This window comes from Parasteatoda tepidariorum, chromosome 2 (genome assembly GCF_982258835.1).
Source record: "Parasteatoda tepidariorum strain Cologne lab strain chromosome 2, Ptep-v5.0, whole genome shotgun sequence".
Taxonomy (NCBI): Eukaryota; Metazoa; Arthropoda; class Arachnida; order Araneae; family Theridiidae; genus Parasteatoda; species Parasteatoda tepidariorum.
The window spans coordinates 124,664,831-124,689,893 of NC_141756.1; the positions used below are offsets into that span (position 1 = coordinate 124,664,831).

The window sequence follows — 25,063 nt, forward strand, 5'->3', positions numbered from 1 at the left end:
TTTGGTTAAAACTTAAAGTTCTTTTCAATGTCCGCAACTTTAGTGTTAAAATTTGACGTGCTGAATGGTTTATTTTCCTTTTTGAATTGAGTGCAATTTTTTTTCAAAAATTAGTTTTATTTGAAAATTATTTCAATTAACTGTTTTTTTTCCCCAAATTCATTTCCCTTTTTCTTTACTTTACAATTATCTATTGTTGTAAAAAAGTATTCACCTCACTCAAAATCTTCGTTTTATTTAATCTTGCTTGACTTGATGTCAAAATGAACAACCAAAAGAATGAATAAATGAATACAAAAAGAGAGTTTAATTTCAATACTTCAAAAATGTAGAAAGTTTGAAGCAATTTTCATAGTAGTGTTTGCAGTTTTTTAAAGAAAGTTCAAAACGATAAGGGATTTTTCTTATATTAAATTTCACCATTGCTGTCCATTTATTCTGAGGTAGTGAAATTTGCAATTCTACGTAAAAAGTCCTGAATATTTCGAGGTGTCTTTTAGGAAGTACAAAATCTACTGAGAAAATTGCTTGAAACTTTATCCTGCTTTTAAAATATTTATATCAGATTTCTTCCATTAGTTGCAAAATACAATCCACTACAAAATAATGAAGGCATAATTTTAAAATTTTTCCATGCATGCTCAGTACAAATAAAACTAATTTAAATGCTCATATCTTGTGAATTTTTTTTCTTCGAATTTTGAAAGCAATATTTTTAAAACCAATTTTAAATTGCAGGGGAAGAGCTCACTGATGATGCAAAAAACTAAACATCGTGTCGACCAAGGAATGTAAAAGCTTTGTATCAGTATGGAAAGACGAAATAAGGTAGTCATAGAAGTGGAGTGATATAACCAAGATATTCTTGGATAGAAAGAATTTGGAAAATTCAAGACAGGAAACGGCAATGCAGTCCTTTATTCGGGTACTGATTAAAGACATGGAAAAGGTGTTGGATACATACTAAGAAAAGAAACAGCGAAAAGCTTAATTGAATGGGAACCAATTAGTGATAGTAGATCAAGATTTTATTCCAAATAGTTCAAATTATCAGTCTTACAAGTTTATTCTCAGACAAAGGATTGTGAAGATGAGGAAAAAGAACGATTTTACGAGCAATTGCAATGTGTAGTAAATAAGTTACCGAAACGAAAACTTTTTGTATCCTTTTGTGAAATGAACGAATTTGTTATTGGTGGAAGTTAGTTTAAACACAAAGATATTCACTGGGTATCACCTGGGAATGGATTGCACAGGAAACAAATAGACCACACTGCAAGCAGAAGAAAATTCTTCGTCCCAATGAAAGATGTTAGAGTGAGGAGACCAGTGCAAATTTCTTATTTTGTCTTATTTGAAATTAATGCTTAGAATACACCCAAAAGTTAAAAGAAGAATGAACTTCGACACAGCCAAATTTGACAAGGCGATCGAATGACAAAAATATTTATTTCGTTATCTTATGTTCATTTCTTTAACATTAAATATATCATAACTTTGATGATATTTCTCTCTTTTGAGTGAATAGTTTGTCCTTTTTGAGACATTTTGCTGGGAATATAGACATTTTTAAATTCTAAATATATTTAATTATCTAGAGTAATGAAAGCTAAAATAGTAGATGATAAATCAAAGTAAGTGACTGAAAAAGAATTCACTGTTTGTGCTTGGGACGCATTAAGGGTTGTATTAATTTCAAGACGGAGATGTTTCCCCTCTCACTCCCTCGCTGAAATGAACTCTGAGTCGGAGGAGGTGGAGCCAAGTGCCAACTCCTGGTGAACGAACTATGTATATATTTTTAATAATCTTTAGTACAGTTCTAGGAAACTTTTTTTTTCAATTCAAAACGAACAATAATTGGTATCAGATAATACAATTGATTTTTGGAACAAATCAACAAGTTAAAGTTCTAAGACCGTTAACTAAACAAATTTTTACTGAAATAACTGGACTGAATAAATATAGAGATTGAACAAGGACTGCGAAAATCGTAAGGAAGAAGTAAAGCTAGGGAGAGGATGCTTCCGAGAAGCACTAGAAGGATAGGAATATCCAGGCGATAAAATGGAAAGAAACTAAACACCGTAGATCAAATAAAACAAAATGGGAAGGAAGTGGATTGAAAGTCATAGAGTAACAAAAAACTGATTCAGGTGATTTTTGACCTCTTCATTTGAAGTAAATGTTCTACAGTTCAAACAATTTTGAAATGACCGGAACAAATAACAATCCGAAGATGCCAGATCTGGAGAATATGGTTGGTGTGGTAGTGTATCCCATTCAAGCTGTAAAAGCTTTTGGCGTTACTTTGACCAAACTTGTATGAGATCTTGCATTTTCTTGGTGGAACACTGTACCTTTTCTGTTGACTAATTCTGGCCTTTTCTGTTGAAGTGAATCTTCCCGTTTGTCCAGCTGACGACAGTAGACTTCCGAAATAATTGTTGTGATATCCGGTAAAAGCTCCAAAAAAGAAAAAAAAAATATTCCTTTAAAATCTCACCAAACTGACAGCATCATTTTTTGTAGGATATTGGTTTTCGAAATGCTTTAAGCCGGTTCATCGTTTTTGCTCCATGATCTCTTGTGTTTGACATTGTTACGGGCAACTAATTTTTCGTCCCCAGTAATGATGCTCTTCAAAAATGGATAACTTTCGTGACTTTTGAGAAGTGAATCAGAGACATCCGCGCGACGACACAAATTTCTTTCCGTGAGAATATGAAGAATCCATATATCGAGCATCGAAGTTAAACCCAAGCCTTTCAAGTGGTCATAAGCAGTTGAATTCGATAAATTTCACCTCTCACCGATCTCACGTGTTGTTATTCGCCGATTTGCATCAAATAATGCCTTTATCGTGTCTTATTAGCTTCAACCGGCCTTCCAGAACGTGGTGCATCTCGACATCAAAATTGCCGGATCGAAATTTTGCAAACCAGTTCTGGCACTGGAGTACTGTCAACAGATCTTCTCCATACATATCGGTTAATTTCTTTCTGGCATGAACAGCACTCTTACCTTTTTTATAGTAAAAAAGTAAAATATGACGAAAATGCTGCTTATTGCTCTCCTTATTTAAAAGGGCACCAACCAAAAACTACTGCGTAGAATTAATTAAACTTTTTCACACACCAGCCTTGCTATATCAACTCTCAAAACAAATAATGATATGTGGCTTAAGTGTGAAGTTGGGATCGAAAAAATGCAATTAAATCCTCTGTCGGAAAAACGAAATTACTTTCCGAATAACCCGATAGTTTGCTCACTGACATCTTAGACTCCTACATTATAAATCAATACTTTAATGAGTGAAAAAAATCAGATAAAATAATTTTTCCACAGCATGGAAAAGAAGGTCCATCTCTTGAAATCTACCGACTTAATAGTCTTCTATCAATGCGTTTAATAGTAAAAAGAAATGACGCAAAATTTCATATCTTAAATTGTCTAATCAAAGCATCAAGCGCTCTTATACTATCAGGTGTTTTGGAAGTATAATTCATGGAACGCCTGATATAATGCAGCAACATCAGAGCGGACACATCTATCAAACAATTTATTAGTAAGATCTACGACAAAGCATACCAGCTACTTAAATCAACTGCTTGAGATTGAATTTAATGACGTTAACACTAACTACAGTATAAAAACTGTTTTTCTTCCTTAATGTTTTCTGGCACTGTTTCTTTACGTTTTTCAGAATTTACTTGAGCTAATTTCAAATTAATTCTTTTATTCACATGCACAGTTTTTACACTACTGCAATTTATCGGTGCCTCGGTATGCGAGCAACCCCTTTGGGTAGCTGCCGAGGGATCAATCAATTGTTAACTTGAGAGTAATGACCAACCCAGAAACGAGTGGTAATTACCAGGACGCCTGGGCCATTGCATTAACAGAGATACATACATACATATTTTTACGTTAACGTGTATTTCTAATTATGATTCTTTGTGGCAGCTGATTGAGACTATATGTTCTTATAATGTTTAAATATGCCACTTTTAACGCAGATGGGACACCGGTGTCTCTTTTTTTTAAACTGTTTGTCTGACTCTCTAATTTCAAGAAAAATATATTTTAGAAATTTTAAAAAGGCGCGTGTCCCACAGGAAAGCATTTTGTGACCGATGCTCTACCAATCTATCACATTTTTCATCATTGATGATATTAGAAACGATTTTATTTCTTTTTACGCGGATGACACTGCAATAGCTACGAGATAACTAAATCCTGATCACGCTGTAAAGAATCTAAGTTTTAGCTTAAATCTTTTGCACAAGAGCCAACAGTTGGTCAAAATTAAAAGTCTTAGAAGTGTCTTTAAGATATTCAAGAAGGTTGTGGATAGTCTCCAATTAAAGTCGATTATTTAGGATATTCACTGTTAGAGTATCGTCGTCTCTTAGCTTTAAAACTGGAACACTGAGTTAAGATGTTAATTATGGTTAATGGTTCTTTGCAACTGGAACAAACAGGTGCTGGTTCGTTCAGTAAGATGCGTCTATGTGTTAGTCTTGTATGACCTATACGTAATCTGTTTATTAGGACTTTAATTTTTCTGCAGCAATTAAGGATTTTAAAAGGGAAATTAGTGGTTTTATTATTTCTGTGCTTCAGTTTCTTTATTTCTGTGCTCCATTATGTCTGCCAATTAGTATTTAAAGCGTTTATTACTTCGGTTTAAATATCAAGTCTTAAAACGAGTGGCAAAATTTACATGGCCAATGGTATCCCACCCATTGTGGTGGTCCTGAAAGAGTGGACACCACTTCTGGAGAACGCACTAGGTCTGCTCATCGGGAAGACTGATTGTGCAGCTCATAGGAAATAAAAAAAAAGTTCATTTCATTATGAATTAACTATTCAATACTGATTAACTAATTCAATACTGATTTCACGAGAATTTTTTTTCCATAAGATTATTTAGGTTTTGTTATTCATATGCGAGTTAAAATTAGAAATGTTTTAAAATTTTGGTGTTTTAAAGCTTATTGAAAACTTTTATGCACCTTTAAGTAAAAAGAAAATAATGTTTCAGTAAGCGTCATTGCCTTCAGAGAAATTTTATTGATAATATTTTAATTTGTTACTGCAGTCATACAAAGTTTCATAACATATTTGACATTCTGAAAAACAATCTTTTTTTTCTTTCTTTTTTTTGTGTGTGTGTCATTTTTTCTTTAAAAAATAGAATGAAAACTAGTTGTATACTTGGTTCAGGCATATAACCTAACCAACAGGATTCATGGTCTTATACTTGGAAATAGATAATGACCAAAATAATTCCTCAGGGGATTTACTTTCGAGTAAACACGGGTGTCACAATCCCGAGGTACCCCAGTGATTATTGTTTTATTTATATTAAGTTTAATTTAAATTTTCGGTGAAGAAGTATGTGCTGTCTCTGAAAAAAAATTTGCCGACAATGTAAATGAAAAAATTGTTTCAACACGTTTATATAAATTTCAAGATCACTCCTTCAAAGGAAATCTGTACAAAAAATTGGACAATATCTGGAAATTATTACACGCCCTCTGTTAAGAATATAATAACCAAATTACAACAAATTTAGGGGCGATCCCATGACGTAGCACGTAGTCTCAAGCTGGGTGCAAAGCATGCCCTACCAGCCGGTTGAAAGAGAGGGGGACCTAACTTCCTTCCTCTCGTCTAAAGTGAAGCACGGGACAAAGAGCACGTAACCTGTAAACTCCGAGATAAAATTACCCCCTCGATTGAGAATGCAGATAGGTAACTCCAGGATCCCCTTTTCTAAATTACGAGAGGCGGAGAACATGATGGTCAGCAATAGCCAACATTGTTAGTCTGCGTGTTTTTTTTTTGGGGGGGGGGAATCTGTTATTTAAAATAAGTGAAACATAATCCTAACAAAAACAGCAATTTTGGATCTAAATGAATGACCAAGTAAACAGTAATTAGATCTTTTATTTCCATAATGAAGTTGAGGTATTTTGTTCTAAGGGTGAACAATTGTATTACATGGTCTTATCAAAAATTTACTTTCGTATTTTTTTTTCATGGGTCAAGGTGAATTTAAAAGCACTCCATAACTCTTCATCAGCAAACAATAAGATGCTTATAACTGGGGCATATTTGAGATTAGTATCGATTAATTCATCATATTAGAAAAAAACTCTGACTCAGTCCCGTGTCTTGAGTTAAACCCTGTTTGTTTAGATACAACACACAGTCTGACTATATTTAACATTTATGAAACGTTGCTTAAAAAGACTTTCAATCAAGTAGTCAGCCCTTTTAGCAAGCCATTTCCCTTAGCTCATGCATTTTTTAAGCCCACAAATACTATCTTTACTTTCTCTGAAGGCAGTCTTTTGTCTTTCGTTGTGAGTGGACCAATTTGTTTAGCATATCTACCAAACCCTGCTTGCTTTCCTTAAATAACTCCTATTTCATCAAACAAGCAGTAATCTGTTAATAATCAGTCTCTCAACTAATTTATAAATGGAGTTTGTTAAACAGATCGTAAGATAATGATCCACGTTTTCAGATGGTGTGATAATAACTACTATCATAGCCTTTCTGCTATCACAGTCTTGCTTGACCTGACATTTCTTCAAGTTTGGTTTATAAACGCCAATAAAGTCTATTTCCCAAAATCACCCAAATTTGCAAAGAACTCTGGTGAGGGTGCCTGTCACAAACCTGTGGTGGGTGCCTGTCACAAACCTGTGGCGGGTGCCTGTCACAAACCTGGGCAGGTGTATTTTAAATCTTGCAATCCATTTTATTTTTAACTAAAAAATCTTTTTTCCTTTTTATAAACTTAGAAATATTTTTTTGCTAACCTGAACAGATGTCTGTATCAGCAAACAATAAGATGCTTATAACTGGGGCATATTTGAGATTAGTATCGATTAATTCATCATATTAAAAAAAAACTCTGACTCAGTCCCGTGTCTTGAGTTAAACCCTGTTTGTTTAGACACAACACACAGTCTGACTATATTTAACATTAATGAAACGTTGCTTAAAAAGACTTTTAATCTACTTGTATGTAAGTTATCAGAAATGCCAGCCTTTTTAGCAATTCATTTCCCTAAACTCATGAATTTTTTAATCCCACAAATACTATCTTTGCTTTCTCTGAAGGCAGTCTCTTGTCTTTCGTTGTGAGCGGATCAATTTGTTTAGCATATCTACCAAACCCTGCTTGCTTTCCTCAACTAACTCCTATTTCATCAAACAAGCAGTAATCTGTTAATAATCAGTCTGTCAACAAAAAAAAATTATTTTGTCGCTGTTTTTCTTATTTTCCTTTTTTGTCTGTCCCATTTTCTGGGGATTAAAATGTTTGATACGGATAAATGAAGGATTTTTAATAATTTGTAGTGTTACTTTTTGAATCTCAAAATATTTGCTATTTTTACTAGTTGTATACTTGGTTCAGGCATATAACCTTACCAACAGGATTCATGGTCTTATAGTTCTTGGAAATAGATTATGACCAAAATATTTCCTCAGGGGGTTTACTTGTGAGTAAACACGGGTGTCACAATCCCGAGGTACCCCAGTGATTATTGTTTTATTTAGATTAAGTTTAATTTAAATTTTCTGTGAAGAAGTATGTGCTGTCTCTGAAAAAAAATTTGCCGACAATGTAAATGAAAAAATTGTTTCAACACGTTTATATAAATTTCAAGATCACTCCTTCAAAGGAAATCTGTACAAAAAATTGGACAATATCTGGAAATTATTACACGCCCTCTGTTAAGAATATAATAACCAAATTACAACAAATTTAGGGGCGATCCCATGACGTAGCACGTAGTCTCAAGCTGGGTGCAAAGCATGCCCTACCAGCCGGTTGAAAGAGAGGGGGACCTAACTTCCTTCCTCTCGTCTAAAGTGAAGCACGGGACAAAGAGCACGTAACCTGTAAACTCCGAGATAAAATTACCCCCTCGATTGAGAATGCAGATAGGTAACTCCAGGATCCCCTTTTCTAAATTACGAGAGGCGGAGAACATGATGGTCAGCAATAGCCAACATTGTTAGTCTGCGTGTTTTTTTTTTGGGGGGGGGGAATCTGTTATTTAAAATAAGTGAAACATAATCCTAACAAAAACAGCAATTTTGGATCTAAATGAATGACCAAGTAAACAGTAATTAGATCTTTTATTTCCATAATGAAGTTGAGGTATTTTGTTCTAAGGGTGAACAATTGTATTACATGGTCTTATCAAAAATTTACTTTCGTATTTTTTTTTCATGGGTCAAGGTGAATTTAAAAGCACTCCATAACTCTTCATCAGCAAACAATAAGATGCTTATAACTGGGGCATATTTGAGATTAGTATCGATTAATTCATCATATTAGAAAAAAACTCTGACTCAGTCCCGTGTCTTGAGTTAAACCCTGTTTGTTTAGATACAACACACAGTCTGATTATATTTAACATTTATGAAACGTTGCTTAAAAAGACTTTCAATCAAGTAGTCAGCCCTTTTAGCAAGCCATTTCCCTTAGCTCATGCATTTTTTAAGCCCACAAATACTATCTTTACTTTCTCTGAAGGCAGTCTTTTGTCTTTCGTTGTGAGTGGACCAATTTGTTTAGCATATCTACCAAACCCTGCTTGCTTTCCTTAAATAACTCCTATTTCATCAAACAAGCAGTAATCTGTTAATAATCAGTCTCTCAACTAATTTATAAATGGAGTTTGTTAAACAGATCGTAAGATAATGATCCACGTTTTCAGATGGTGTGATAATAACTACTATCATAGCCTTTCTGCTATCACAGTCTTGCTTGACCTGACATTTCTTCAAGTTTGGTTTATAAACGCCAACAAAGTCTATTTCCCAAAATCACCCAAATTTGCAAAGAACTCTGGTGAGGGTGCCTGTCACAAACCTGTGGTGGGTGCCTGTCACAAACCTGTGGCGGGTGCCTGTCACAAACCTGGGCAGGTGTATTTTAAATCTTGCAATCCATTTTATTTTTAACTAAAAAATCTTTTTTCCTTTTTATAAACTTAGAAATATTTTTTTGCTAACCTGAACAGATGTCTGTATCAGCAAACAATAAGATGCTTATAACTGGGGCATATTTGAGATTAGTATCGATTAATTCATCATATTAAAAAAAAACTCTGACTCAGTCCCGTGTCTTGAGTTAAACCCTGTTTGTTTAGACACAACACACAGTCTGACTATATTTAACATTAATGAAACGTTGCTTAAAAAGACTTTAATCTACTTGTATGTAAGTTATCAGAAATGCCAGCCTTTTTAGCAATTCATTTCCCTAAACTCATGAATTTTTTAATCCCACAAATACTATCTTTGCTTTCTCTGAAGGCAGTCTCTTGTCTTTCGTTGTGAGCGGATCAATTTGTTTAGCATATCTACCAAACCCTGCTTGCTTTCCTTAACTAACTCCTATTTCATCAAACAAGCAGTAATCTGTTAATAATCAGTCTGTCAACAAAAAAAAAATTATTTTGTCGCTGTTTTTCTTATTTTCCTTTTTTGTCTGTCCCATTTTCTGGGGATTAAAATGTTTGATACGGATAAATGAAGGATTTTTAATAATTTGTAGTGTTACTTTTTGAATCTCAAAATATTTGCTATTTTTACTAGTTGTATACTTGGTTCAGGCATATAACCTTACCAACAGGATTCATGGTCTTATAGTTCTTGGAAATAGATTATGACCAAAATATTTCCTCAGGGGGTTTACTTGTGAGTAAACACGGGTGTCACAATCCCGAGGTACCCCAGTGATTATTGTTTTATTTAGATTATATCTAAAATTGAAAATAAATCTAAAATTGAAAAATCTAAAATTGAATAAATCTAAAATTGAAAGAAGAAACCCATTTAAATGTCCATTACATCCGATTGATGGATGGAATTCCATTATTACACAAGCTGGGTTAAAGACTGCTGTAAAATTACCACTTCTTGCCCTGATTATGGCATACTAAAAGCTTTCTCAAATATTTGAAACTTAACAGCAAATTTAGGTGTGAGATGAATTTTTCCTCAAATGGGTGGAAATCGAATGTAATTGCTGATCTGAAAATTACTAGAACTCCAAAACTAAAAAAGACCCAAAGTATTCATCTAACGAAAAATCAAAATACATCCCATCTTCTAAACAGGGCTGATTCCGAAAATGCCTTTTCATAATTGAGCTTTGTTCATAATTGTTTCATTACAAAATCTATTGATCAGGCTCACTCGTTTTTTGCTTTGACGTAATTAAGAAAGTAACAGATACTTTAACAATTAGCAGATGGAATGGGTCACAAAGATCTTTAAAAGAAATAGTTCCAGGAAGGTTGTTAGTATTTCAAACAGATTACGAATTTTCCATACATGATTGATAATCATTCAGATGTAACAATCATAGACACCTTTTACTAAACGAACTAGCAGCTGTTTGCCCTAATTGCAGAGAACCATTAAGCATAAAACACATCTTAACACTGTGTTCTAATTTGAAAATTAAGAAACGTCGTTTGTTTAATAATGATTTCTTTTTCTTTATTTTCTTTACTCGGTAGAACTTTTCATCGAAACCTTATTGACATTCTTAAAGATAAAGGATACTTCCCTTTACCTTAAATCATGCTTATATATTGACTAAGTGATCGGTGCAATGTATCCTGATTTGGCTCTTACGCAAAAAAATAACCATATCCTTGATTATGTATCAGACAATATATTGGACCACCTATAGATATAAACAAATCGTACAATTATATAAATAATCGATTTTCATATCATGAAGTGTTGATATTCGGGCAAAGTGTAAAAGAATATTATTTTACATATAATTATAATTCAGTTATCACTTCCTTACTACTGAAAAAATACCTTCAGGGAGGGTGAGGTTGAAAACAATAACTATCTAACTTACCACCTGTGCATATAAACAAATATCGCTGATATATAAATGTTTTATTATCATATGAAGATGCGTTTAAATTCCGGCAAAATATAAAACGAAAAATATTTTAGCATGCAATAATAATTTGGTTTTCATTTCCATACTACCGTGAAAATTCTTCCTAGGAAACAGTAAAAATGAGCAAATATTATACAGGACTTCTTTTCTCCAACTACCTCAATACCCAAGGACTGATATATTACTAGTTTTTTCTGTTAATAAATGTTTGGGGATTTGAAACAAATTTTTCTTATCCAGCCAAATAGATGCTATCGTTATAAGATTTTTTTTAAATATCGATTGCAAGTCAAATAATCTTCCTTTAGTACAAAATTGAATGGCAGCATTGGTTTTGTAAGTAGGCATTCTTTTTTTCTCTAAAAGAGCAAACATAAATTACAATTTCATAATAGACCCAGCTGTATTATAAATCCATACTTAACACGTTGACCTCTGTTCTACCAACATTGAGATTACGTCCATTAGAATGGTAGTCAAAAGGCTCATACCATGCTATGTATTGTACCAGCAGAGGAGTGAATATCTTGACATTTGCCACTGCATTATAGACAATAAAGAAGGCGTGTAATCTGTAAGTTTGTGATTAATAGTGATCTATGGAAGTGCCACCCTACTTTTTTTTTTATCGGAATGAATATTAAAGGTTTCCCATCGCCAACTAATTCAATATTTTGGAGCTGGATCATTGCAAGTTTTTTAATGTAGTCAATAATTGTTAGAAAATTTGCATTAAATACTTTTTAAATGGTTTAATAAGTTGGTATAATAAGATTTCTATTGCCAAGTGAACATGGATGCTAATTTAAGAATAGACCCTGGCTCAACCCTACCCTAGTTACCAATAGCAGCAGAGTTATGAGATCCATGATATATATTTTCCAGAATTTGTGTTATATATATATTATAAATTGCTCTAAGGTATTTAGTAGAAACTTTCATTTCAATAATGAAGTCATTATTCTGATTTCTTTTTATCGAGAATGGTTAAGAAGCTGCTTTTCACAATTTATCTTTCTTTCATAAAATACTTTAAATTCATCTTGATTAGAAATCTGCTATTAAAACTCATTTGTCTTTTAAGTAATGTATCCTGTATGCACTATTAAATAGCTTCCTTTTTATCACTGCAATTCACTTCTTGTATTACGGATTATTATATTTATAAAAATAAGATAATGCTCAACTAAGGGGGCATCAAAGTTTATTTTTAAAAAAAATTAATATTATTAATCAGCAATATTATCAAAAGCTTCCGTATAAAAAGCATTGATGTAGCACGTTCATAGGCTTGAGAATTACATCTGAAAGTTACACTAGATCCAAATGTTTCTTGTGCATTTTTAATACAGATGTATGTTTCTTTCTTTCTTAAAACTGCTAGTACTAAACATAGAAGAAAGAAAAAATTGGTTTAGCACATAATAAATAATACTTTTTTTAGAATTATTGTTGGATTTAAGTAGATAATAGAGGGTGGAGTATTTACTTCCATTAATGGGTATTTGTTACCCTTTTAGCCTCTTTTAATTGTTCGCTGTTAAACATATAAATGGCCGTTATATACATATATGGCCTGGTTTCTTCCGTAAAAAAAATTTCATCCACTCCAATACTTTGATCCATTAATAAGCATTTTCTTTCATTTCTAAATACTGTAGATTCACCTATATCTGTTCAGGCTGTAGAGAAGCTTAAAGAAATTTAATAGTCCTGTTATCTTGTACTAAATTCAGTTGAATATCAAATTATAGTTATGATAGTTTTAGCAAAGTGAACTCAATATTGATTATAATGGTAATGGTTTCTTACTCGTCATCTTGGAAGGATATCGGGAACATATAAGCATTCAATAAAAGAGTAGAACTATTCGAGCCCAATTTATTTCATTCTAGAAATAGGCACATCCTGACACTTACTTGCTCCAAAAACATCTTAAAGTGCTTGACATAGAAATGTGCAGCCCATTCACGCTTTCTCTATCTTGCACCTCTCCTTAAGTAATTTTTGCATTTTTTTTTAGCTCGAATTAAAGGAATCGCCTCATAAACATAAACTGAAGTAACACGTTTTGTAAATGTAAAAGCAGAATACGATCAATCAAAGCTAAGAAAAAATTACTATACTCAAATAGCAAGATATCTACACTTTTTCATAATATTATCACTGTAATATTGTACAAATATCACAAGACTTGTAACGCGTTTCATACTTTGCTCGGCATTCTACCAAACTGATGAATATGCTTACGCAACCAATCATTTACAAATGGAAATGATCCATTTCTCTTCTCAGTCTGGGAAAGAATGCTCAAAAGCATCAATATATTGGATAGCATAACTATTTACCAATGTATGTGTTGGAAAATATCCTGAATAAAAGTTACTGTCTTATAAACATACACCTTAACTTTCTTTAAAGGGGAAATTCTTAAAAGTTTTCTGTTTCAACATTTGTGTGCTACGTTGATAGTTCTATCAAATAACTGTTTCGAATTAAAAAATAATAGGCAATAGATGAGTTACTTCATCGGCTTAAGTAGCTTTGAGAAGGGCTGCACATGATTGATATTATGGTAAATATTAATAAAAGACGGTTGCCTGTCGGTGGATGATGGTCGGTAGGTAGATGTGGCGGTTGCCTGTCACAAACCTGGGCGGGTGCCTGTCCCAAACCTGGGCGGGTGCCTGTCACAAACCTGTGGCGGGTGCCTGTCACAAACCTTGCGCAATGGCAAAAAAAAAATATTCACAGACTAATTCTAAAGATCTCATGAATTCAATGTGGACCCAAAAATTCTCCTGAATACAAACAAACTATGAAAAAAAATATCTGACCATTACATTACGAAGTTCCAAATGTTTTTAAATGCCCATTACAAACTTTTGATGGACGCAATGCCCTAAAGAACATGAATGATCTCAAAACAGTCAGTTATACCTCGTAATGTCACACGTCAGAACTATCGAATGACAACAACAGGCAATGAATAAAGTGCTGGAATGGGAAGATGTAAGCATTTCTACAATTTCTGAAGTATCATACGTACACGTTTGCAGAAAACGAAATATTTAACCTGATTCTGACATATACAGGGTCGGATTATTGAAGGGTTCCGAGAGAGACAAACAATACATACAGTACTAGACGAACATACATAGTTGAAATAATAAAATAAATTTTATAAAATCCCTTACCTGCAATCCTTTATGGGGTATTTCATAATAAAAATGTCATAGTTTAATAATCGTTTGTAGAGCATTTTATGTGAGACAAATCTGTTAGAGAGAGAAACAAAACTATCTCCATTTAACCAATTCTTACCTGCGCGAAAGCCTGAGAAACATCTCAGGCACAGAAGTTAAGTAATTTGCATTTCATTTTTGACAGAAGAATTAAGGTCCTTCAACCAACTGTATTATCAATTACTTATAGAATTTTATTGCTGGTAAATGCATTGTTGCATTTTAAAAAAATTTCTGAGAGACTATTATTCAATATTTATTCAAATATTTAGTTTCATTGCTGTTCGTAATAGGGATAGGAATTATGTTTGAGGAGTTGAAAAACCAGGAGCAAAATAGGGAAAATTAAAAAAAAAAGGTGAAAATAGTTCAATATTTTACTGAACGTTATAAAGTTGCTCCCTGTTCTTGGAAGTAACTTCTAATTATGAAATAATTAGCTTCATATTTAAGCAAGAAATTTGCAAAAAATTATATCTCGTTATAGAAAAATTGATTTTTTAATAAGTCATTCATGAAGGTTGCTATATTTTTGAAACATTGTAGCATTTTTTTACAATGTGAATTAATGAAAGTAATTATTTAATGATTTTTTTTAGCTGCATATAGCGCAGATTATAAAATTTGTAAAGTGAACGCAATGCAAAGTGACGTGTAAGTAAAGTGCATATGCACTAAATGGAAGATCAAAAATAAAATTTAAAAGGAATTACGAATAATTTTTAAAAATTTTAATGAATTGAAACTTGAAGATAGAACCACCCTTCTACAAAATAAATATGTTTCAAAATTAAATGGGAGACTTTTCTAAAATTAATTTAAAACAAGGCTTAAAAAATTGTTAATTCTTACAAAACTTTTTAAGTAATGCATCTTTGAATTGCAACAGATTTTAAAATATTTTGTTGCATGACAAGTCAAATTTTTGTGTTAAATTTATTTTTAAATCTTTCTTTATGCTTTTATAAACTAGTGGCGGATCATTAGGCCTAATCTATACCATCATGTCTGCTGTACTAATATTATTAGTATTCCCATCACTGACTCTGTTTTTTTATATCACATCACATTGTTGATAACGAAGGCCCAACTCTTACATACTGCTGTTGATACTAGTACAGATAATGGGATTATAAGAAACGTAATGGTTTTGGGGTGTTAGATTTTCAACTCTCAAACTGCCAATTTCTTAAGAGATTTGCAATTGCAGATAGTGTTTTCACTTTTTTTTTTCTTTAATCATTTTCAAGAAAAACATCTGTTTCATTTAAAACCAAATATTTTTGTTACATTCAAATACGCTATGAAAAGGAACCTTTTATCTTCTGCTGTCTGATCAACAAAAACATATGTTCTAGGAAATGGCAAATAATCAAAATGGAACAGATACCTTCATAAAGATACCTCCATTTTTACTGCATGCATCGTACTGTTCTCTGTGGGCTGTAACTTTGAACAAAAAACAACTTAAATTTCCCTTGTGTCATTTTGATTGAGTTTGTTACATTTATTAAGCACTGTAAAATTATGTATACATGGTCACAATTATTCTGTGTCACAAACTTGAACCAACATTTTGATGAACCGAACGCATGTTTCTGAAATAGAGTCAAGATTATTCATCAAATGCAAATGTTCTCAAGGTAGATTGTCAACTAATTGTATATTTTCAGAACATTTTGTACTAGGTTATAAATATCTACTGGAAGTAATACAAAGAATATCGTTTACTTAGGCAAAAGTTTATCACAGAGAGAAAATAGATCTGGGTTTTGCTATCAAGCAGATACTAGAAATTCAACAAAGATTCTAAATACTTCCTTTGAAGAATAAATGAATCTCTTACAAATTGTTGGATGGCGAAACGAATGAAGTCTTGTAAAATGTTAGCCTGTAAAAAAATTCCTAGATCTCTTCGAAACATTTTAAAAGTTTTTCACACACTTCAGGCCATGCTTAAACTAGTTCATTAACTCATGTGTAAGACAGCACTTTTTCATATCAGGCATTTCAGAATGCCTTTGAATAAATTCTATGCATCATGTTCCATAAAGCAGGAGCAGTATTGAAGACAAGCTTTCTTTATCAGTTCCATTTCCTCTTTAGCTAAATATTTTATTTCATATCATTGAAATTTTCAGTAATTAAGCAAAGCAACTCACTTCACCTGTAATATATTTAAAAAAGTTTTTTCTTATCGTGCATTCCATTAAACTTTTAAACCCATGTCTGCCGATTTCTCTAAAATTTACTACCATGTGGCATCTGCCTTTGCTTCTTTGTCTTTGTTTATTTCAATGAAATTTCATTCCGCAAGTTCTGTTTTCATTTTTGATTGCCAAATAATCTTTTTAGCTTTAAAATGCCTTTCCATTTCGAAACATAATAATCAAATTCATTTAGATTTCAACATCTGCTTGGTAGCTATCAAAATCTGCCATACTTAATCGTGATTATAAAGATATTAGAATTTTGTTTTCCTGGATTTCTGAGGAATCTCAGGAAGTGGAAAAAAAATCGATTATATAGCAAAATTCAATAACAATCTTTCTAACAGGTCTATATTACAACATGATGTTCAACCTGTAATAACAATTGCTTTAAGTACCTATAGGCAGACAGAATTTAATAATGCATGAAATAAAATCGTTAATTTACGCATTTATTACCTGAAATCGCTCCAGAAATATCGAGGTTCTCATAAACAAATTACGAACGTATTGGTCATACAAGATGAAGTAATTGATACATCTTACTAAAAGAACCAGTGTCTGCTTACTCGAGTTGAAGAGAGCCATTAACCATAAAGCCCATCTTGACATTATGTACTAATTTAAAAAATTAAAAGATGATATATTAATTACTCTTTTCTTTATTCAACTACCTTCCTTAGCGACTCTCTACATCGAATCCTTATTAAGTATCTTAATGACATCGGGAACTTCTCAAAAATTTTAATCGGAATTCTAAGATAGTCTTAGTATTAGGCATAGCTATATAATTGGCTCTTGCACCAAAAATTGAAACTAACTGAACTATTTCTGATCAAAATAAACTAGCTTTGATGATTAGGTAGATTTTTTGTAGGTTATTTTCGTTTATCCTGCCACCTACCTTGCTACCAATATGCATACTATTGAAAAACAACTCCATATGGTTATTAATAAGAATTTACGATGACAGATTTAAATAGTTCTTCAGTAACAAACACTTCATTTCCGCAATTCATCCAGATACGCATTAACGATTTCCAGTGCTAAATGAAGTGTTGAGCATTATCTTTGATTTAACATTTTGATCATACGTTGAGTATCTACGAAGATTAATTATTCTCAAAGTATTATATCACACATCATAAGGTGACAATTCAGTACTAATAGATAACAATAGATCTACCGATCAATTGTTAAGTCAAAACTTGATTATTATCCCACAATCTCTTCATCTGCTATAAAGTTAGTTTCACTTAGAATATTTAGAACAAGTTGCTAACTTTTCTTAGTTTCCTTATCGTTTAGTAAAAAATAAATTTTGGTTAAGATATAAAAAGTTAAAATTATATCGAAAAGCTGTCCAGAAAAGGTGGATTTTTTTAGATAAAAAGAAATAAAAATCATTAAGTTCTCTACTATTTTAAAACACCTAACGGGAGGTGTTGGGCAAAGTTATCACCAGAATATAGCTTTGAAAGTTAAACTAATTTTATCTAATAAGCTAAAGGAATTCTTTTCTGATATCACTTTTAATTCAAAAAATATTTTAATTTACCCTTACAAGAAATCACGAGCATGGCAAAATGTTCCAAGGTTTACCAGTGATGAAGATACAGGTATCAAAATTGTGCTACATGAAAAATACAATGAAAATGACATAGTAGTAAAATAAATTTAGATACATAATACATTTGAAGTAACCGAAATTCTTCAGGAATAGAACTATTGTTTTTAGTATTCATGGTATTTATTTATCAAAGTTAATTTACATGGATATTAAGGCAAGACATAAGGATATTTTTTTAATAAATTACTATACGATAAAATGATTAAAAATTCTTATTTGGAATATAGGACCATATCAGGGAGAAGATTTAACTTAAAGAAGGAATATCTTATAAGCAAGCACCTCACTTTTCTTAAAGCATAATATTTGGGAAAGGTTTTTTATTTTAGCATTCCACATTTTTGAACTATGTGCTTCGTTAAAAGTTCGATAAATAAATTATTTTAAAAGTTCAAATCTACGAATAATGTGCAATACAGTTTATTAATAATCGTCATATAGCATTGAGGAGGCTGCACATGATTGTATATTCTGATGTATTGGTAAAAATTATAAATTTATAGAACTGAGCAAGCAGTTTTTGAAACATGCTACACATGTATGTCAATGTGTAGCTAACTCTACATTTTTTTCAAGGAATTTTCCCACGTTATTTTTGTTGGAAATGTCAAAATATTATGTACAAAATTCAAATGATAATTATGTGGTTTACCAGTCCAAAAAATATGGAAATTCAAAAAAGAAGCATATCATGAATCAAAATAAAATAAAATATAATCTGTTGAAATGATGAAATTGAAATTCTGTGTTATGTAAAAAAAGGCTATAGCAGCATTAGTTTTCACTTCAAATTTTATAATACATAATTAAACTCAATTAAAGCTAAAGTGAATTTTGACTAAGTTTGGAGATTTCTCTGATTTGGTCTATCTTGCTCGACAACTAGAAAAAAAATTTATTCATATTTTAGTGCATTTTGTCAATTCTAATTGCGTAGCTTCCCTTCTTGTTCCACTTTGTCATTGACATAATTTAATGCTGCAACCTTTAAACTATGTGTTGTTAAATTCGGAATTTGTCCATTCTGAAACATTTTTAGGTAAGCTTTTGAGTCATCTGTATGAAATAAAAACGAGAAATTTGCTCCCTATAAATCAGGAGCAAGTGTATTTGTTGTGAGAAATTGGATTTTCTAAAATCCATTACATGTCTACCTTGCAATTTGAAAAGAGCATCAGTTAAATTGTTTTTAAGGTTTTCCATTCTTTTGATAGAACTTTGCTACTCTAACAAGCAATCTATAAGATGACAGTAGTTAGTGATTTCAACGAATCATTGATTAAACTCTGAGATAGAATGGGATGGTCAAGGTGATATTTTATATGGGAACAAAGTTATTACCATTCCAAGACTCCATATGGCAAAATTACTAGTTATCCACCAACCAGGAATTGTAGTTGAAAGTGACTAATACTGACTAGATTAAAAAATTCAATTAAGATTGGAAATCAGTTTAAATGAAATTCGTAAGTTAAAACAAAAAGGAAACACTTCATTACGTATAAGTTTAAATTGCAGACCCATGTCAGTGTTACCTTTTCAGATGACTTTATTTGACGTAAATGATGCTATAAAAACTAAAAAAAAACATTATAGATACGCATGAGTATTTTGACACTGAATATTACCACCGTGTATTAAACTGGTGCACGTTTCTTCTGTTAGGGTCACAAAGTCCTCCGAGTTCCCATGACAAATTAATACCTCTGGGGGTACTCATCCAGGAGCTCCCTTGTCTTCTGAATTGAAATTAAAATTACATGGATACGGAGTAAAACATTTGCTGTCTTAAACCCAGAATTGAATCGACTGCTCAACGTCGGTTATGAAATAAAATAAATGAAATAAGTATTTGAGTTTGAAAAATACTGAATTTAATGATATTTTTATGGGAAATCTGAAATTACGATGTTTTTACTAACCCCTAAAGTAGGTTACAAAACTGAAATATTTGTTATATCAACATTTTAAGAGAAAGAGAATACTTTTAGATTTTTAACAAGTGCTTGGGGTGTATTATTCACAATGATATTAGTATGGCAAAGACTTTATCTTCCATCACCTGAATTGACAGTTTTGCAATCCCATAGAGACCGACTGGGCAAAAGGTGCAGTCCAATCTTACAGATCTCCATCTTAGTGGAATTAAGTGAAAATATGTTCGAATAATCTATAGGAATCTAGTGGACATACTAGCATGAAAATGATATGCATTAGACTGTTTTATATTTTTTTTTTGGCTAAGATACATATCAGCTAATATTAAGTCATACTTTTGATTTGTTTTGTACACGATTCAAAAAGGAGAAACAAACTCTTTGGCTGTTATTATCCTGATCTTGAGTCTCTTCTTGGTGGCCCTACATTCTTTTCAATTTTTTTCAAAACAATAGGACTAGATTCATTGCTTCAAAATAATCATTATAACTTTTTAACGTACTGACTGGCCATTAGTATAGCCACTCTAGATTCCACAATAAATTTCAACCAACATAAAATAAAACAAAAATAATTTTATTAAATGAAAACAAAATATATAATACAGTATTAAATATAACTACATGGGGCTAAAAAGAAAAAGTAAATTATTCTGGTTGAAAAAATCAGAACAAGCCTGTCAACATTTTATAAATAAATTTAATAGTTCTTTTTTACATTAATTTCAATTCTTTTCTGAATTATTGCTCCAGCATTGAATGATAAGTTGACTCTAATATTCCTCTTCTTCAAATTGAGTGGAACAGGAAGAAAAAAAAAACAGTAATTGATATACATTATAATTACCAATATCCCAGAGCTGATAAAGTAAAATTTTGTTGCTAATTTTATAGTTTTAAAGAGAAAAAAGTGGATATATATATAATCTGGAAACTTCTCAGATGCTGTGGATGTAGTTTTGTTGTGACAAGCGGTATCTAACATAAAAGCTTAGATTGTTCTTTGTTTTCATCAAGCTTAAATAAAAAAAATTGCTTAAGAGCATAGCGTTGATTGCGAGTTTTTGAAGTTTATGTTGACGAGTGGATGCCAGTGCTTTATCTAGACTTTCATTTTATATTGGGTTCAATGCATTCTGTATTTTAATATATGACAGACGAAGTATAAAAGTTAATAATGTCATATTTCTAACTAATATAATAAATGTACATTGTAATTTCCTGTCAAAACTTCCTTTAGATATTGTATCGAGTAGTTTTTATATTGATTTTATAAGTATCACTAATATTTACTCATATAGAATTTCTTCATCAATGAAAAATCTTTATGATCTAGAAAAGTTTTATGCTCAGAATTTTTACATTGAGTTCTTTTTAATGTTTAGTAATAAATAAATTTTTATTCTAAAGGAGGACATTATTTTATGTAGAGTAAAAAAAACTTAATAAAACAAAAGTAAAGTACAAATATGGTTTTCAGTTACAGTTTCAAAATCCTTTCTCAGTGTCTGCAGACGAAAATGACAGGAAAAAGTTAAAAAAAGGTGATCACTTACGAAGTGATTTCCTTAAGTAAACTGAAGAGGAAGATAAATAAAAAAGAAAGACATTAATGAACATCTATGAGGGATTTAATCGGGAACCCTGGAGTGCCAAAGATAAAATTCGGATAAATTTCCAAACTTTGAAAAAGGGTGGGATACTAGAAATATCATTAAATAAATTATAAGAGTCATTCAAAATGTGGCAAAGATTTCTAGAAGCAAGGGTTGGTAGATGAAGAGCAGCATTGAATGATTTTAACAACAGAAAATTTATGATTAGACCGCCAGCTATTTAATGAGATGAAAGATCATTCACCATCCCGTTTTTGGTCTAATTTTTCATGTTCTTTTCGTTGAAATTTAAGGGTATTATGCATAATTATCTGCAAGATGGACCTTGTGGAACCATACTTTCATTTCAATTCAACTTGCACTGAAAAAAAATTTTGATAAATATCCTAACTATTAATTTAAGTTATTTGTTTACGGGCTAGAAAGCAACTTTAAATTCGAATTTACTCAAAATCTCAGAAATTCGGGGACTGATTTTCGGATAAAGTAAAACAATCGACTTTATAAACTTTGAATTAGACAATTTTTTGGATGGTGTGATTAATTCCCTTCCATTTATAAAATCTTTTAAATTCATCTTGATTAGAAATCGGACATTAAAGCTCATTTGTTTTTATGAGCAATGAATCCTGTATGCAAATAACTTCTTTTATTAAGAAGTATTATAAAAATATGATAATGCTCGACTAAGGGGATGATCGACATTTTTTTCTTGTTAATCAGCAACATAATCAAAAGCTACCGTGTAAAAAGAGTTGCACTGTCATAGGCATGAGAATTACCTCTGAAAGTTACACAATGTCTATATGTGCATATTTAATACAGATGCTCCATTTGTCTTTCTTAAAACTGCTAGCACTAAACATAGAAAGATAAATTTGATTTAGCACATAGTAAATAATACTTTTTTTAGAATTATTATTGGATTTAAGTAGATTATAGAGGGTGGAATATTTACTTCCATTAATGGCAATTGGTTACCCTTTTAGCCGCTTTTAATTGTTCGCTGTTAAACATATAAATGGGCGATATATACGCCTTTTTTCGATGAAGCATTTTCTTTCATTTCTGAATAATTGTAATCTGCAATTTTCTAAATATGCATTCACTAGATTCACTTGTATCATAGTATTTGTTCAGGCAGTGGAGAAGCTTAAAGAAATTTAATAGTCCTGTTATCTTCTACTAAATTCAGTTGAATATCAAATTATAGTTATAATAGTTTTGGTGAAGTGAACTCTTAACAGCTCAATATTGATTATAATGGTAATTGTTTCTTACTCTTCACCTTGGAAGAATATTGGGAACATATAGGCATTCAATTAAGGAGTAGAAATATTCAAGCCCAATTTATTTCATTTTAGAAATAGACACATCCTGACTCTTACTTGCTCAAAAAACATCTTAATTAAAGTGTTTGACGTGGCATAACTACCACTACAAATATTAAATACCAAATCAATAGTATATAAGGCATGTTAATTTGTTTCTATTTAGAGGTACCTTTTGATAGATGAAGGTTGACATAGTCTGTAATTAAAATCCCACATTTGACATAGAAAGTGCTAACGCTTTCTCTCGCCTCTCCTTAAATAATTTTTGCATTTTCTTTAGCTTGACAGCATAAATACTGAAGTAACATGTTTTGTAAATACAAAAACAGAATACGATCAAGCGAAGTTGAGAAAAAAAATTACTATACTCAAATAACAAGATATCTACACTTTTTCATAATATTATCACTGTAATATTGTACAAATATCACAAGACTTGTAACGCGTTTCATACTTTGCTCGGCATTCTACCAAACTGAAGAATATGCTTACGCAACCAATCATTTACAAATGGAAATGATCCATTTCTCTTCTCAGTCTGGGAAAGAATGCTCAAAAGCATCAATATATTGGATAGCATAACTATTTATCAATGTATGTGTTGGAAAATATCCTGAATAAAAGTTACTGTCTTATAAACATACACCTTAACTTTCTTTAAAGGGGAAATTCTTAAAAGTTTTCTGTTTCAACATTTGTGTGCTACGTTGATAGTTCTATCAAATAACTGTTCCGAATTAAAAAAATAATAGGCAATAGATGAGTTACTTTATCGGCTTAAATAGCTTTGAGAAGGGCTGCACATGATTGATATTATGGTAAATATTAATAAAAGACGGTTGCCTGTCGGTGGATGATGGTCGGTAGGTAGATGTGGCGGTTGCCTGTCACAAACCTGGGCGGGTGCCTGTCACAAACCTGGGCGGGTGCCTGTCACAAACCTGTGGCGGGTGCCTGTCACAAACCTGTGGCGGATGCCTGTCACACACCTGTGGCGGATGCCTGTCACACACCACTCAATTTTTTCAGCAGTCGAGTGCTGAGGAGATATCAAATATCAAAAGTGTTCCGAAAAATTAGTTAGCGAAAAAATTAAGAAATTTTCGAAAGTTTTTTTAATAACTTTTAAAACTTATTTCGATATTTTCGTAGCATATTTGTAGTTTTTTCCTCAAATTACCGAAAAACCAAACGAACCAAATTAGAAAAATAAAAGTTCGCAGTTTTTTGCTTTTAATTTTACTTTAGTTAGAATTAGATAGCTTATTGGGTCAATATTCTGTTGAAGGAATAAATAATAATCAATGGAAATCCACTCTCAACAGCAATAGAGCTTTAGGCTAAACAAGCTTTCCTTTTTGCTTATAACGATTGGAGCAAATGTCAGAAACCTGATAAATAATAGAGCGTAAGGCAGCAATCTTTTGTTTAGGAGGTCAATGGTTACCGATTAACAGAAGTGAGAAATTCATTGCAATTACGAATAAGTAAAGTAAGCATTTTTCGTAGTGTAGACATTTTAATGTAGTGAGAAAGCTGTCTTTAAAACATATGACATATGTATGATTTAAAAGGCAAAGACTAAGCCACTCTTGCCTTCTATCACTTGAACATTCCATTACCTTCCATCGTCTGACTAGAAGTCGTAGCTTACTCTTTCTATGAGAGACCAGACTCTCAAAAAAGCATGGCTACCCACCTCTACAGAGAAAATATGCCCTGATGATTAATTTCTGAAGATAGTGGGCATTCTTGCTTCAAAATTATCTACATTAGATGCTTAAGCCGCTGCCTTTTTTAATTAATATACTGCTCTGAAGTATCAATGCTATTATGATTTTTTCTCACAAAACGATTCAAGCATTTGAGGGACAAATTCATTTCCTGCTTTTAGCTTGATCTTGAATCTTTGCTAGGGTGACCCATTACATCACAATCGTATCAAAACAATAGGAATATATTCATTGCTTAAAAAATAAATGTCAATCTTTAACCCAATGGCTGCCACAGGATAGTTATTTCTCAATCTAGTCATCTTCATTCAACATATAATAAAACAAAATTGTTTTTATTCGAAAATAACAATACACATTTACATATTAAAATATTACCGCTTGTGGTTAAA

At 31.7% G+C, this 25,063-nt stretch overlaps 1 pseudogene across 1 annotated transcript in view; it reads left to right on the forward strand.

Moving 5' to 3' along the window:
- The window catches only part of LOC122272517 (afadin-like), a 91,548-nt pseudogene extending 66,496 nt beyond the window's left edge, over nt 1-25,052 (forward strand). Inside the window, exon 24 of the transcript XR_015431216.1 lies at nt 739-25,052. The product of XR_015431216.1 is annotated as an afadin-like (transcript). The remainder of the gene's footprint in view (nt 1-738) is intronic.
- The last annotated feature ends 11 nt before the right edge of the window (nt 25,053-25,063 follow it).